Genomic DNA, 16385 nt, shown 5'->3' on the forward strand with positions numbered 1-16385 from the left:
GGGATCTTCCCAGACCGGGGCACGACCCCGTGCCCCCTGCATCGGCAGGCGGACTCAACCACTGCGCCACCAGGGAAGCCCCTTCACTTCTCATTTTTAATGAGTTGGATTATATTACCAGCCCTCCCCCCACCCCATGTTGGTTGGTCTCAGATATCAAATTCACAGTTTCTGGTAGATACGAAACCATAAGTAATATTCTTATTTATTTGGGAAAACACAACTCTAGTATCAATTTGCAACAGTATTAATCTTGTATTCAGAAGCCGGAATGCTGGCTTTGTGGTTCCCCATATTCAGTACGGGAAGATTTTAATGGTCATAAGTCCTTTCTGTGCTTATGTCTTCAAGTAATGGTTGCTGACTATAAATTTAGCCCCTGAGTTTAATTTTTATTGTGGTAAAATACACATAAAAATACATAAAAATGTACATAAATTTACCATTTTGACCACTTTTTAGTGTACAGTTCAGTAGCATTGAGTGTATTTACAGTGTTGTGCAACATCACTACTATTTCCAGAACTCTCTAATCTTCCCAAACATAGCCTCCGTATCCATTAAACAGTAACTCCTCCTTCATCTTTTTCCCAGCCCCAGGAAACTTTTATTCCACTTTGTCTCTGAATTTGCCTATTCTGGGTATTTCATATATGTGGAATCATATAATATTTGTCCTTTTGTGTCTGGCTTATTTCACTTAGCATAATGTTTTCAGAATTCATCCATGTCATAGCATGTGACAGAATTTCATTTCTTTTTGAGGCTGAATAATGTTCCATTCTATAAATTATGCCATATTTTGCTTATCCATTTATTCATGGACATTAGTGTTGTTTCTACCTTTTGGCTATTGTGAATAATACTGCTTTGAATATTGGTATACAGATATTTGAGTCCCTGCTTTCAGTTGTTTTGGGTATATACTTCAGGCTGGAATTGCTGGGTCATGTGGTAATTCTTAAAATTTTGAGGAACTGTCAAAATGTTTTCCACAGCGGCTATACTGTTTTACATGCCCACCAGCAGTTCTCAAAGGGTCCAGTTTCTCTACATACTTGCCTGCACTTGTTTTTTCCATTAAAAAATTTATAATAGCCATTCTAATGGGTATAAATAAAGTGGTAGCTCAATGTAGTTTTAACTTGCATTTCCCTAATGATTTAATGATGTCAGGCATCTTTTCATGTACTTACTGGCACACGAATTTCTTCTTTGGAGAAATGTCTTTTCAATACCTATGCCTGTTTTTGAATTTTTTTGTTGTTGTTGTTAGCCTTTGATTTTTAAATGTAGTATGAGTAAGGAAGGTACCATTATGAGGTAAGTATACTTACTTCAATGTTGGTATATATGTTAGGTTGTTACCTTACTGTTATTATTTTGGCTGGGCTAGTAGATAAGAAGACGTTCTCTTTCATACAGTTTCTCACCAATACAAATTCTCTGTACCTTGGGATATTTAGTGATATTAAGTAAATGGAACTTGGATTTTAAAGTTCAGGACCTGAGTCCTTGCCTTGGGCCGGTTAATCTGGCAAGAGGACATGTAATGTGCTGAGTTGAGGGTTGCGCTGCCTCACTACTGGTTCTTGGCGATTAAAGTATGAATCTGAATGTACTTTGTAAAGTGGACACTGCCATCATTGATTTTTTACTTTTGGCCCATTGAGTTATTGTAACCTGTGTAAGCCAGTTTTTGAATTGTGAGACAAAAATGGAAGGTAGATAAGCAACTTTCTTTAGAGGATCCAAAATTATTTCCTTTATTCCCCTGCCATTCTCAGGAGCTGAAAGGAGATGAATGTTAGCGTATTTTATGGGTAAAAGAAAATGAGGGAAGGATAAAGCCCTTGTACTGTTCCACAGCTTTCTAAACTTCTTGTGCTGTCTTTAAGCAAGACTTCACTGTGCTGTCTCAAGGCCGTACCTTTTCTGTGGTTCCTAATATGATCATGTAGAGGAAACTCTTTGATACATAAATTTGGTCAAGGGTTTATCTGGTCAGCGTTTCTCTGAGTGGTTGTCTTTTCAGATGTGTTTTTAGGGACATCTTTCTCAGAATCAAAGCCATGTTGAGATTTGCTGTATAGTTTAAACAGATGACTGTTTCCTCTTCTTCACCCATCATTCCCTCGGAGTCAACGGCTTTGTCATTTGCGGTTACACCCTCCTCAAGAAATCATTTCATGGCATTTAAAGAGGGAAATGTGTCTTCTACTAATGTGAATATTAAAATAGAAATTTTTTTCTAATTCTCTTTGGTATATTTTATTAAATGCTGCCTTTAGAATTGGAGAGAGGTTGAGGTAGAAGATGTATTGTTAGAACTTCATAGTCACAATCCTGGAAAACACATCCATAATTTCCATGCTTCATTTTAGAGTGAATGTAATTAATATCTCATGGGTTGGATTATTTACTTATTCTTTTGGTTATAAATATTTATAATTCTACTGAATTTTTAGTATGTTTATAAATTATTTTCTTTTTTTTTGTTGTAATTCATATCATGGAAGAATCGAATGAAGAAATCTGGAAGTTTTGAACTATAATATTGGCCAAGAGTTGGATTTAATGTGTAGCTAGTAAAATTTCCGGTGAATTAAATCAGATGATTCTAATGCTTCGAGTTTAGCGTTTTTTTCTTTCGGCCTCCTTATTAGCACAACCTGTTGAATTTGCTGTCTGTACTGTGGAGCCATTTTGGTTACCTAGTCAGCCCTTTCTATGGCATTATTTTATTTTAGTTCATTGTTATTAATTAAGTGGCTTACTTGGTTATGCCTTCTTTGTTTAATCTTTGTACATTTTCTCATTCTTACTTGTTTGCTTACTTTTCTACCCATTAGTTCAAGTGGGCCTTTAGATAAATCTGCTCTTTAAGTACTTAAACCAACAATTCAATCATTTTGCCTTGTTTTTGGCGGCGTCTAGAAGGTATTTAGCACTGTGCTACATTTCAGTATTCTCTACCACTCTTTGTAAACTTTTGAATCAGTTAGAGCCTTTGGTGCCTCTAGGCGAGGGATGTCATTTAATTTATTAGCAGCTGTTGCTATATACATGTAATTAGATTTGACTGCAAGTGCATTTTTACAAGATGAGTCTGGTGGAGCCATTATATAAATGGTTCAGATTAAGGAAATTATTGACCACTGAGGTAAGTGCTTGAGAAACTGCCTATTTAGAAATGACTACTGCGGATCTAAAATATGCAGGGAAGCCTGCATATTTTACTCTGACCTTATTACCGTACAAAGGAAAGCTTATGTAAAAATAACTTGTCACTAACATTCTGCTTTCTGAAGATATAACAGCCTGTTATGCAGCTAAGTCCTGGCGATTTAGTCAAGGGAGAAATAGTTTCAGTAGAAGCCTGCTGGTGTATTGGTTTGGCCAGAAAGTTTGTTCGGGGTTTCCCCATGTTACTGATAGTTGCGGCAGTTTATGGAGCATCTGTTCCAATAGTTAGTTTTAAATACTTCACAAACAGGGGTAGGAGAGGCAGGGGTGAGAGCAGGAGGTTCAGGCAGCAGGGAGGGGGGCTGAGAGCTGCCGTTGCATGAATGGCAGTTAGGGAAGGGGTCTGGCCTTGCCATCATTCAGTACCGGAATCTGCCTCTGCCTCTTGCTGGCTTTGCTCTGGAGCTTGTCACTTCTCTGAGCCTCTGGTTTCTCATAGGGTTGCTGCAAGCACATAGCATAGGTGCCAGAATGGAGCAGCTAATAATTGAGTCCATACTCTTCTTAGTGGACCGTTGACCTTTTGTTAAGGTAGTTGAAGAACTGGAAACAGGGGTTCTGAATAGTTGTGTAACTAGCTGTGTTGTTATAGTTGTGTGAGTGTGTGTGCATGCCTGTGAGTCTACATGTGTTTGTGGATGGCTGCAATCCACGTGTTAAGCTCATTGGGTTGAGGATGCTGTGTGGGAAAAACAAAACAAAGCAAAAATCCTCGCCTGAGGATTTCAGTGTTGGATAAAGGGCTCAGAACAATCAAGTCTTGGTTCAGACTTTGAGGTAGTATGGCCACCAACAGCTGTGGATTTCAGCAGTTTGGTAGCAGTTAAATGTCACTGGAATGTTTATGCACTTGCTTTGTAATTTGACAGGCATCTCAGAGTTTCCAAAGTAAATGTATAAAATCTAAGTCATTCTTTGGCATATGAATCATAGTCAGGATTCCATGGAGGGACATATCCTTTTAATTTTTGGAATTAACTTGGCAATTTAAAAATAGAACTGTGAATAGATGTAATCCTTTCTGCATGTTTTAAAAAAATATTTGCATAGAATGAAATTATAGAATGTAAATTTAACTTTTGAAAGAACAGTGATGAATGTACTTATTTACCCAGGTGATTCTTTAGAATTTGACTGGTATAACTTAGTAAAAATGCCTTCACAAATGCTCAAGTGAGGAATGGAGTGAGGTGATATTTTCAGGTTTTGGTAAACACTAACTTTTAAGCTTTTTCAGTCCTAAACGATAGCACTCAGCATTCACTTGATGCTTTTCCTAAGTATAGCCCTCTAAAGGGGAAAGCAAGTCATCAGCAGATAAAATCTTGTATTTCCTTACCAGAATTTTGGAAAGGAGAGCTTCTAGGGAGGAAAATTCCCATGTAAATATGGAATGTTTTAGATTTTCTTTTTCCCTTTAGTATTCTCTTTTGAGTGTTATCACTGAGTTATACTGATTGGAAGATTGGAAGGTTGAAACGTTTGCTCTATGATAAAAGCAACTGATCATCAAAACTCCCAGGGAGAATTGCTCTACCTTACAAGTAGATCCCTTTCTACTTTGCAGCCCTCTTCATTTGAGTTGAGCAGTCATTATGGTGTCCCCTCAGTAATTTGGGCGTTCACAAATGTGGACTTTTATCAGATGTATGGAGAAGTGGGGATGCGAGGAATAAGGAACTGACAAATTCAGATTATTTCAGAGTGAGAAACATAGCGTTCAGTAATTATTATTTATAACATTTGAGTCATCTGATTACTCAAGCATGATTGGAGAGCAATAATGAAAAGAAAAATATATACGTAAGTATGTAGTTATCTGTAGTAGGTCATGTACCCTGAAGACCTTTCCATGAAATTGGTATAATTTAGTATATGATTTAGTTAATTTGGTTTATGAGTTAGAGACGGCACGATCTCTTCTTTTTTTCCGATTACGGAGACATTGAAAATTCAGTTGTCCGAGGGCTACTTTGGTAAGGGACGTGTACTTTAGACAATATAGTGTTTTAATGTTCAATGTACTGGATCAGATTTAATGGTTCCATAATCATTTACAGTTAACATTTTCCCTTTTAAAATCATAAACCAGTTAAGGGTCAACTTCTTGTGTAGTCTAGTATGTCCTGAGTATCAGACAGGGGGATATTTTTACTTCATTGCTATATTCCCTAGAGAGCAAAATCGTCACACTGAGGGATGACCCAATCCATTAGTGACAAATAGCACATGACTAGGTAGTCTCAGAAGGGGAAAATGAGTTCTGTACACAGAACAGAAAAGTGCTTTGTGCCCATGCCACGAAGGACTTGTTAGGCTTATACTTTTCTAAGGGGCCTAATAATTGCTTTGTCTTCTCTTTTAAAACAGGTATTAATTCTGGGAAGGTGTCAATAATTCTGATGTTGCTCTAGAGTGACTGGTTATGTGAATTGATTATTTGATATCATCTCTGTTCATAGTAGTAATGAAGGACAAATCTACTTTGTGAATAAGAGCTTTTAAACTCAGATACCTAATTTATAACAACATGTTGGAATGCTGGCTTTCTGTTTATTCTTAGCAGTTTTTTGTCCGATCTTTTGAAATGATCTTGGCAGCCAACAAATAAATATACAACATGGTGGATGTTTGTATTTAGCTTAGACACTTATGACATAAATTATGATTTAGAAGTTTGACTTTGCCTTTCTTGGAAATATTTCAAATCCTGACAGTTTTGAATAAACTGTTTAAAATTGAGCAGAAAGTTGAATTTACCTTGAAATATTTTGAGACTCTTAGAAACATACTTTTTAGGTAATTCTTTAAATTTTAAGGAACTCAGGTTCATGGTCATCATTAAATCTCTAATTCCTAGTTTAGGAACTCAGTACATTTTTGTTGAATGAATGTTTTTTTTGTTGGGGGGCTTAATAAGTTGAAGTTTTCCCAGTTTGGGGACTATCTAAAGGCAATGCTGATTTTAAATGCACATTTACCCAGGAAATTGCATGTACAACAGCTTTTGTAAACTGTTATTATGAGAAATCATCACGGTTGCATTACATGTTTTCCTGATGTGGTGGAGAAATGATTGGTCACTCACTATAGGCCATGGAAACTAAATAAGGATTAATGGTCCCCAGAGATTATACTTCATTTATTTAAAAAATATGAACAATCTGCTGTCCTTTAGAAGTGTTATCTTGAGATAAACATTGGAACAAGGACTTATGGCACACCACAAGTATTTCATTTTTGCTGATGCAATAATGTCCGTAAAAACTTTTCAGAGTGATGCCAGTTCTACTGCTATAACGTTTGGCTTGTGGAGCCACTATTAATCATTGGCTGCATTCACCATTGGCCTGTATCTTTTTGGCAAACATTTGCATCTCTGCAAGTTTGTGAGGTAATGGGTAATAATTGTTTGACTTGTAGTCAACAGCAGCCCACCGAGACGCAGTCTGCCGTGTTCCAGAGGGAGCTATGATGGTTATAGCCTGGCCCTGTGGAAAGGAAGCTGATTTGCCTTATTGTCAACTTTTGTTGTATTAAAATACATACTTGAATGTGAGTGATACACACTTAGATAGGAGTCTGAATTGTAGGCCTTACTGTTAAGACCAAGTGTATTTTAGACTTAAAGAATTCAATTACATCTAATGGTTCTGGCTTGCAGAGGGAAGAAAAAAATGTCAAACCCAACTCTGATATAGACAAGAAATTTAACTTTTTAAAATTTGGTTATTATCAAGTATTTTAATTCATTAGGAAAACATGTATTTTTCCTATGTATTTTGTCCCATACGTGCTTGGAATGATGGATATAAAAGCAGTAAGAATTGTTGTACTTGAGCTTAGGTAACGAGCATCAAAAATGAGCTAATTAGATAAAATAAGACAGTGATTTAAAGACCAGATTATGTGTTATTGAGGTACCTAAAGGAATTGATAGTACAGGAAGAGGTTTGGGAAGAGTTTATAAATCAGATTAGAAAGTGGGGGAGCAGAAGAATGGAGGTGAAAGGGGTACAATCTGTGCCGAGACTGGGATGAACTCAGAGGGTCTGGACTGTGGCCGGAGGACGGGGAGAGGCCTTCCACACAACCAGAGGAGACAGTAGGGATCTGCTGTAGCTGCTAAGTTGTGGCCAGCTGAAAATGACACTTAAAAAAGACGAATAAGACTTGGCAGAGGTGTGCAGGGTGGTTGGTGTGAAAGGCCTGCACTGGTGTTGAACGCCAGGAGAGACAGGTTTATTGATGCCCAGTGGCTTCCCTCATGGCATGACGTTTATGTTGTTCAGTTCACTTTAGCTCAGAGTTTAAGCCTTTACCTTAGACAAATTTGATCTCGTCTGTCAGTATCTTGTTAATAATGGGGCTTGGGAAACAGGAATCAGGCAGGCCCTGCTTCCTCCTCTTGCCAAGCAAGAAAAGCAAGAACCCAAAACCCAACACCTACAAACAGTGAAATTTTATAAGAGATAGAAGGTTCTCGATTATTGGAATGCCAGTTTATTATAGTGGGAAATAATGGGCAAGAGGAATAAATTCTCATCGTCCTGTCTAGTGTGAGTTCTGCTTGTTGCTTACGTGGCACACTGCCAGGTAGGGAGTGGTGAGTGTGGAATCAGAACTGAAAGTTTGGTTATAATGATGAGAGGGCTTATGAGTAATTCATTAATATTTTCTGTATCTGTTACATGCCTGTTCCAGGGCTAGGTGCTGTGTCTTGTTCATACACTGTCAACAAAATGGATCCAGTCCCTGCCCTCATCCATCCTCACAATAAAGCTATTCTTGCTAGAAGGGATTAAGTATGTGGGTCTGTTTGACCGCATACTCTCTCTCTTTGAATTTCTTTTCTCTGTCTTCTCATTGCTGGCCACTCTTAAGGTTGACGAACTTTTCTTAAGTCATTTAAATACTTTCAGTCATAGTGCTGTAAATCTTAGTGACCTGGGGGTTGTTTGGTATCTTTTAGGCGATTTTGCACAGCTTTTGCTCTGATTCATTTTCTGATTTTTCTGTGCTATTAAGGGATAATCTTTTTTTTTTTTTTTTTTTTTTTTTTTTTTGTGCGCACAGGCTCAGCGGCCATGGCTCACGGGCCCAGCCGCTCCGCGGCATGTGGGATCTTCCCGGACTGGGGCACGAACCCACGTCCCCTGCATCGGCAGGCGGACTCTCAACCACTGTGCCACCAGGGAAGCCCAAGGGCCACCAGGGAAGCCTGGGATAATCTTATATTTAGGTTTCCTTTGGCCCCCATGAACTGCATACAATATGAAATAAGACAAGACTGCTGGCAGGGAAGTCAACCAGGAAGTCAGCTTGGGGTCAGCTTCTACCCACATGATATTCGGGCTCTGAGCTGCCTTTCTGCTTGTACAGTATTTGCATACTTTAGGGGGCTTGGAGGAGAGGGGGTTTGCTGTGGGAATGAAGACAAAGGGATGAGTCTACCAACCTTTGCAAAGAACAGGTGACAGGTGCTAGTGATGACAAACTCGAGTGAAGGAGAAATGGAGTTAGAAGCAACTCGGAAGTGAAAGCCTAAGAGGAAGTTGATTTTGTGGGAAAATGATTGATTTTAAAAAAAAATTATTTATTTATTTGTTTATTTTTGGCCGTGTTGGCTCTTTGTTGCTGCGCGCGGGCTTTCTTTAGTTGCGGTGTGCGGTGGCTTCTTTTGTGGAGCATGGGCTCTAGGCACGTGGGCTTCAGTAGTTGTGGCATGTGGGCTCAGTAGCTGTGGCTCGCGGGCTCTAGAGCACAGACTTAGTAGTTGTGGCGCACGGGCTTAGTTGTTCCACGGCATGTGCAATCTTCCCGGACCAGGGCTCTAACTCTTGTCCCCTGCATTGGCAGGTGAATTCTTAACCACTGCACCACCAGGGAAGCCTGATGATTGATTTTTGACAATGCCACCATAGATCATCCAAGTGGAGATGAATATGGGCCACTAGTTTGATATTGTGACTTTGGTGATTAAAGCCAGAAATGTATATTTCTGGCCATCTCCATTATAAATAATGGCTGTCTGATCTTGAACACATCTGTTTAAAAGCTCCTTAAGTTCCTTAGGATGTTGGCTTGAATGATTAATATAAAATAGCTAACTGTGGTGTAACGCTGATTACTATGTGCAGTGTCTTATTCAATCTTCAAAACAAGTAGGAATTGGATATACTTAACCCTCTTATATGGGAGGGGAAACAGGCATAGAGAGCCAACCACGATCACATTTTACCAAGGGTAGATTTGGGACTTGTAGGTGTGTTTGACTACTGAGCTTACATTCTTAATCACTACATTGTATTGCCTCTCAATTAGATAGTTCATATGAAAGCAATCAAAAAAGCAAATGGCTTTAAAAACAAAACAAACTTGAAATAAGCAGAGTAGAATGAGGCCTCCAGTGGATAAGGAAATGAGCTGTACTGAGTTTTGGAATGATACTCCGAGAATGAGGAATATAGAGGAAGTGGACCAAGAAACCGGAGAATTCAGAGAAGGATGACTTTGAATACAAGTAGAAGTGTATTAAGGAGGAGGTTATTTGTTGTTAAACGTTAGCTGAGGATGTAAGTAGAGAATAGGAATTGAAAATCCTATAGGTTGACCTTTTCTCATTCTCTGGTATCACCTGAAATATCACTTCCTCAGAGAGGTCCTGCGATTAGTTGGGATGAGACAGTATAAGATCCATGAGTGTACAGTGCTAATTATAATTTCTAGTGCATTGCAGGCTCTTGACATCTGTTAAGTAAAAGAATTGCAGCAGTAGATGTTTGCGATATAAACTGTAATAAGACGTCAGAGACCTCTCAGTCTAGTCTGGGAACTTGATTGTTAAAGCATAAATAAGTTGTCATGTGCTCACAGTTGACATGAATGCTTTGGCTAGTGGTCCTGCTTATTCGCCATCTGTCACATGTGATTCTAGGACAGAAATGGGAACCTCTTGAGCAGGGGAGACTTAATAGTGCCTTAGCCTCTTCCTCGGCCTGGATATAAGACCCTTTTTGGTGAGCACCCCTCCTTCCCGGCAGCTCTGCTCCCTCATTTCCCAAAAATCTCAACCGTAAGCCCTATGTTATAGTGATACCAAAATACAAATTACTCATTCTCCTCATGGACATGCCATGTTGTTCCATGACTTGGGCTTTTGTATCTGTTACTCCCTCTGCCTATTTTCCCTTGTCATCACCTGTTAAACTTCTACTGACCTTCAAAGTTCAGTGAAAAGGGTGCTCATCCTAGTGAAGGGGCACTGCCCTTGCCCCCGCAGCAGATGGCTTCTCCTTCCTCTGTGATGCTGCCCGTTGTAGACCTTTCATATTGCTTTATAATTATGCCTTTATGTCTGTCTCCATCAGTGACGGGGAGTGCTTGGAGAACATGGGCTGTGTCCTACCTTCTACCTTTCTTAGAGTTTAGCCCAGTGCCTGAGTCACAGGGAGCGTTCAATAAATAGATACTGAATGAGTGAAATAATAATGGCCGTCTGCCACTTATAAGCTGGAAGATTTCTCTAATATTTTGTTTTTAAAAAGGTTTATTTATTTGATATGAAAAGAAAGTTAAATAACCCTGTGGACATAGAGTTCTTTTCAAGAAAGGGAAGTTTGCATTTGTATCCACTGAAATCTTTGGCTCCCTGAGGATTAGATGGAATTTTGGAGGGAAGATGAAGGACAGCAGGAAAAGAAATACATAGCAAAGCTGTTTACATCCTTCAGATGATTTTTAGGTCATTGTGGGTGTATAAACTTTTAGGGTAGATGAAATAATAAAATCTTTTAAGTGTTTGATTTACTACTTAGTGATTACATATATATTAAAGTAGTATATCATTCATCAATATGGAAAGATTGCTTTTGCCATTCTTTCATTTCATGAAACTTTTTGTGGAAAAGTTTTTATCTAACATAGTTTTCCAGGACGTAACATCTTCATTTCCTTCTAAATTGCTTGAGATTAAGCACTTTTTTACTCATTTATTCTACAAACACGTATTGGTGCCAAGCAGTGTTGTAAGTGATGGAAATAGAATAATTTGCAAAACAAACACAAATTCCTGTTTTCATGGAAATCATGCTCTAGAGTTGAATCTGGTGTGATGATATCACAATAATTTTATCCAGAGACGTATTTGATTACTTAATATATGTAATATCCAGTGTCTTACAGAATTTGATTTTTAAAAGATTTTTAAAAGGCTTACATATGATGACTTTTTATAATTGGAAGGAAATACCCCCTAGGAACAATGGATTAATGGTGATTACACTATTCTTATAATGGTTCTGACACAGATTGCTTGCCGTGTACCAGGTTCTGTAATATAACTAGAATGTTTTAAGTCATTTAAAGCCTACACTCAATTTATGAGATAGGTGCTATCAATATTCATTTTGCAGGGCTTCCCTGGTGGCACAGTGGTTGAGAATCCGCCTGCCAATGCAGGGGACATGGGTTCGATCCCTGGTCCGGGAGGATCCCACATGCCGCGGAGGAGCTAAGCCCTTGCGCCACAACTAATGAGCCTGTGCTCTAAAGCCCGTGAGCCACAACTACTGAGCCCACGTGCCGCAACTACTGAAGCCCGCGCGCCTAGACCCCATGCTCCACAACGAGAGAAGCCACCGCAATGAGAAGCCCGTGCACCGCAACAAAGAGTAGCCCCCACTCGCTGCAACTAGAGAAAGCCCGCACACAGCAACGAAGACCCAACACAGCCAAGAATAAATAAATAAAATAAATTTATTAAAAAAAAGTTAAAAAAAATTCATTTTGCTGATGAGGAAACTGAGGAGAGTAAATCATTTGTATAGCAGCTGATTGGTTGAGCCAGGATTTGAACTCAAGCATGTTAGTAATTCATTATTAAAAATAAAGCAATTAAGAGATTGTTCCCTTTGATGAGAGACTTTATGAAGGTCTGACTATAGAGCTGATAGACAGTTATCCATGGGAGCTGGTTTTGAGCATGTGGTGTATAGTGTAGTAGTTAGGATCACTACTGGAACTAGAATGCCCGGGTTTGTCACTTAGCAGCTGTGTGCTTTAGTTTCATCATCTATGAAAGGGGAACAAGAATGGAACTGACTTCATAGGGTCTTAGTAAGGATTAGATCAGTTAATATATGCAAAAACTCTCAGCAGAATGCTTGGTACATGGGAAGTGTTAGGGAAGTATTAGCTGATGCTCTTATTATTACCATTTTTAAAGGGGATTCCCTCTTTCCTTAGTGTTGGTTGGTTGGTTTGTTATTTTTTTAGAAAAAAAAAGTTGCTATGTATTTGGGTGTATACCTTCCATATTTCCTAATTTTTTTGTTTGTTTGTTTTGTTTTGTATTAGTTTGGTGATTTTCACCAGTGTTTTGCTCAGGAGCGTATTGGAATGCAGTTCTTTGAGTCTATGTAGGATTTTTAGTGTTTTTCATTTATTCTTGCTTGCTATAGCTTCTAACAGATAGTTTGAACCACCAGCATATAACATAGGAAGTCCTCCAGTCTTGAGATGATGCTTGCTGAAATGTTATTCCTCCAGGTGAGCTTCACTAATGACATGGTATTCTTCTGGGTGAGCTTCCCTAAACCACATTAAGTGGGTGAGAGAGGGTGGGGTCAAGGTGAGCTCAAGAATTGTTTCAAGAGTGTGAGCAGCACAGTGAGAGCGGAAGGGCTAGGGGCTCATGGGAAATCCTATCAGTAAACGGAGCAACTCTGATTATAATCATCAGCGATGGGCTAGTTGACGCCATATAGAGAGTGAGCCTAAATTGTTGATTGGCATCTGTCACCAAATATGGAGAGAGATGCGTGGAAAATCAATTCACTGGTCTTTTTGTTGTCATTTCATTCAACTGTGGATAAATCCAGTGTTTGTAACATCTTGGAATGCGTGTAAGCAATAGAGGAAGAGGAAACCACTTTGGGTCAAGAAGAATATAAAAACTAGAATTATAAATTACTTAGAACATAGTAACAAGGAAAACACTACATAGCAAAACTTAGGCCACAAAAGCTGAAACCAGACTTTCATAGCTTTAAATTACTGTCATATTAAATGAAAAAAAAAAAAAACTGAAATGAACTAGGCATTACATTTAAGACAACAGAAAGAGAACCAAGAATAAGTCCTGATAAATAAGGAAGAGGGAATTAATGACAAGAACAAAAGTTAGAAGAGGAAAAAAAATGAAGTTGGTACCTAAGAGCTAATTCTGTGAGTGGGGGAGAGATGGGAAGTTGCCCAATAAAGGATAAACATTTAGCTATTATAGCTGGAAAAAAAATGAGAAAAAATTTTTACACCCTTAGACCTAATAGAAGATATTTTGAAGATATACTTCTGGTAATAATTTAAAAAATAACCAATAAAATAGAAATAATCCTAGAAAAATATAAATTTTTCCTCCAGAAGATACAGAAAATCTTGAAAATAATAATCATAGAAAAGATTGAAAAATATGAATTGCTGGGCCTAACTATAGGGAAGTGTTTTCATATTACCATGGAACAGAAAACTCCCTGTTCTAGAACTATATCAAAGCATTGTTCTTAAAATATTAAGACCAACATAACTCTGATAACAAATACTGACCAGAATAATGGGGGGAAAATAAAAAAGAAAGAAAACTGTAGGCTAATGTCACTCATAAATATATGTAAGGACCCAGTAAAAAAAAAAGAAAAAAAGTCTGTTATAACCAAGTAGAATTCAAAAATGTAGGAATAATATGCCATTTCATATTCCTTTAATAGATTTTATCATATTGCTAACTGAAAGGGAAACATATAATTGTTTTGCTAGATAAGGCATTTTATGAAATGCCAACATTCTTGAAAATACTAACTAAATTTGGAATGCAGTATAATTTTCTAATATGCTAAATAATATTTTTCAAAATATTTAACTTTATACTTAACAGTATGATAATAATATTCTTAAGTTGAAAGTAAAAAATTACTTTTAGTTATTTCTTTGGTTCTTGAAACTTGTCAATACAATATAAGAAAGAAATAAGCGTAAGTATTGTAAAGGAAGAATCATTATTTTTCATGGTTTATATAATATTTGTGTGCAAAACTCAGTTGAATCATGGATTGCCAAACTTAAAAGTGCTATGTAAAGAAGATCTTATTTCTAGTTCTAATAATGCAGAGTATCTATGAACAAATCTAACAAGATGTGTAAAACCTTTATGGATAAATTATGGAACATTGAAGGATATAAAACAATGGCTGCTGAGTAAATGGAGAGCTGTTCATTGTCCACAGATGGAAATGCTTGTTATTATACGCATACCAGTTTTCCCTGAATACATCAATAATTTCAGTGAAAGTCCACTCAAAATCCAGGCAGGGTTTTTATGGAACAGTTGATCTTAAAATTCATGTGGAAATGAGCAAGTGTTCAAGAATAGTCAAAGTAATTTTGAAGAGCAAGTTGGGAAGACTTGCCCTACCACACATGTCACAAAGCTATTAAAACTGTTGGGGTGGGACTTCTCTGGTGGCGCAGTGGTTGAGAATCTGCCTGCCAATGCAGGGGACACGGGTTCCAGCCCTGGTCCAAGAGGATCCCACATGCCGCGGAGCAGCTGGGCCCGTGCGCCACAGCTACTGAGCCTGCACTCTAGAGCCCGCGAGCCACAACTACTGAGTCCGCGTGCCACAGCTGCTGGGGCCTGCATGCCTAGAGCCTGTGCTCCACAACGAGAGAGGCCACTGCAATGAGAGGCCCGCACACTGCAACGAAGAGTGGCCCCTGCTTGCTGAAACTGGAGAAAGCCAATGCGCAGCAATCAAGACCCAACACAGCCAAAAATAAATAAATAAATGTATAAAAAAACAAAACAAACCAAAAAACTGTTGGGCAAGGATAGATAATTAGACCAGTGAACCTGCTATAAGCCAGAAACTTCACATAAACTAATGTAAGGAAATTTGTTATATTATAGAGGTGGTCTAAATCAGCATGGAAAGGTGAAAGAAACAGGGCTGGTATGTCCACTTATTTGTTTATACAGGAAAAAGATGAAATTTCATTCCTTACTTCATATCCCCAAATTCATTATAGATGCATTATAGATAGGCTTAAAGGCAGAAAGCCAATCTTTAAATTTCTTAGAAGAAAATGTAAGCATTGTTTGGGAGTAGGAAGCAGAAAGCACAAATGATAAAGGAAAAGATTGAGGAATTTTACTCTATTAAAATAAACTTCCATACATGAGAATATACTGCAGTGGAACGACAGGGCTACGAATATGTTTGTAAAGCATGTTTGAAAGACATTACTAGTAGCCTACCTTGATTTTTCGTCTTTCTTTACTAACTCTACTAATTTTATGCCTATTTAAAAATGGCTGTCTTCTTTGAGGTCCTTCAAAAGTCATCAGCTGTGAGCAATGAGATGTAAGCTAAGAATTTCTGAGGAAGCTTTGCTTCCTGAATATGGGGTCTGGTTTTTCTCTTTCCTTTTTTTCCCTCCTTCTGCCTGGAATATGGATATAATGTCTAGAGCTACAGCAGCTGTCTTGCAATGAAGAAGCTGAAGGTACTGGTTAAAGATGGCAAAGCAGGAGGATAAAAGGCCAGTTCCTTGGTGACATTCTTGGCCAGGCATGTCAGCCATGAATCACTTACTCCCATACTTGTAGCAATATGAGAAAAATGGTCTGTTCTAGCCTGTATCCTATAAGGATTAAAAGCTAGCTTATGTGAACAATTCCTATAAATTAATAAGAAAGACAACCTAATCGAAAAATTGAGGATGACTGGAGGCAATTCACAGAACTGGAAACCAAATGGCCGGTAAGTAAGCACTAATAGCTAGGAAATCCAAGTTAAAACAGAGACTTAACCATAACCATAAGTCTAAAAATATCAAGTGGTGGGGAACATGTAGAGAAATTGTTATTATCATTCACTGTTGGTGAGAATATAAATTGGGACAACCATCCTGGGAGAACATTTTGGCAATATCAAGTAAAATTGACCATATCACACTAGTCCGCATTCCACTAGGTAGGAACCCTAGAGACTCCTGTACCTTTGCACGGAGACATGGAAAAAGCGGTCACTGACATGTTATGACTTAAATATATGAACTATGTGAAGTTACATAGATGAGCA

The sequence above is a fragment of the Lipotes vexillifer genome, unplaced genomic scaffold (genome assembly GCF_000442215.2).
Source record: "Lipotes vexillifer unplaced genomic scaffold, Lipotes_vexillifer_v1.1 scaffold438, whole genome shotgun sequence".
Lineage (NCBI taxonomy): Eukaryota > Metazoa > Chordata > Mammalia > Artiodactyla > Lipotidae > Lipotes > Lipotes vexillifer.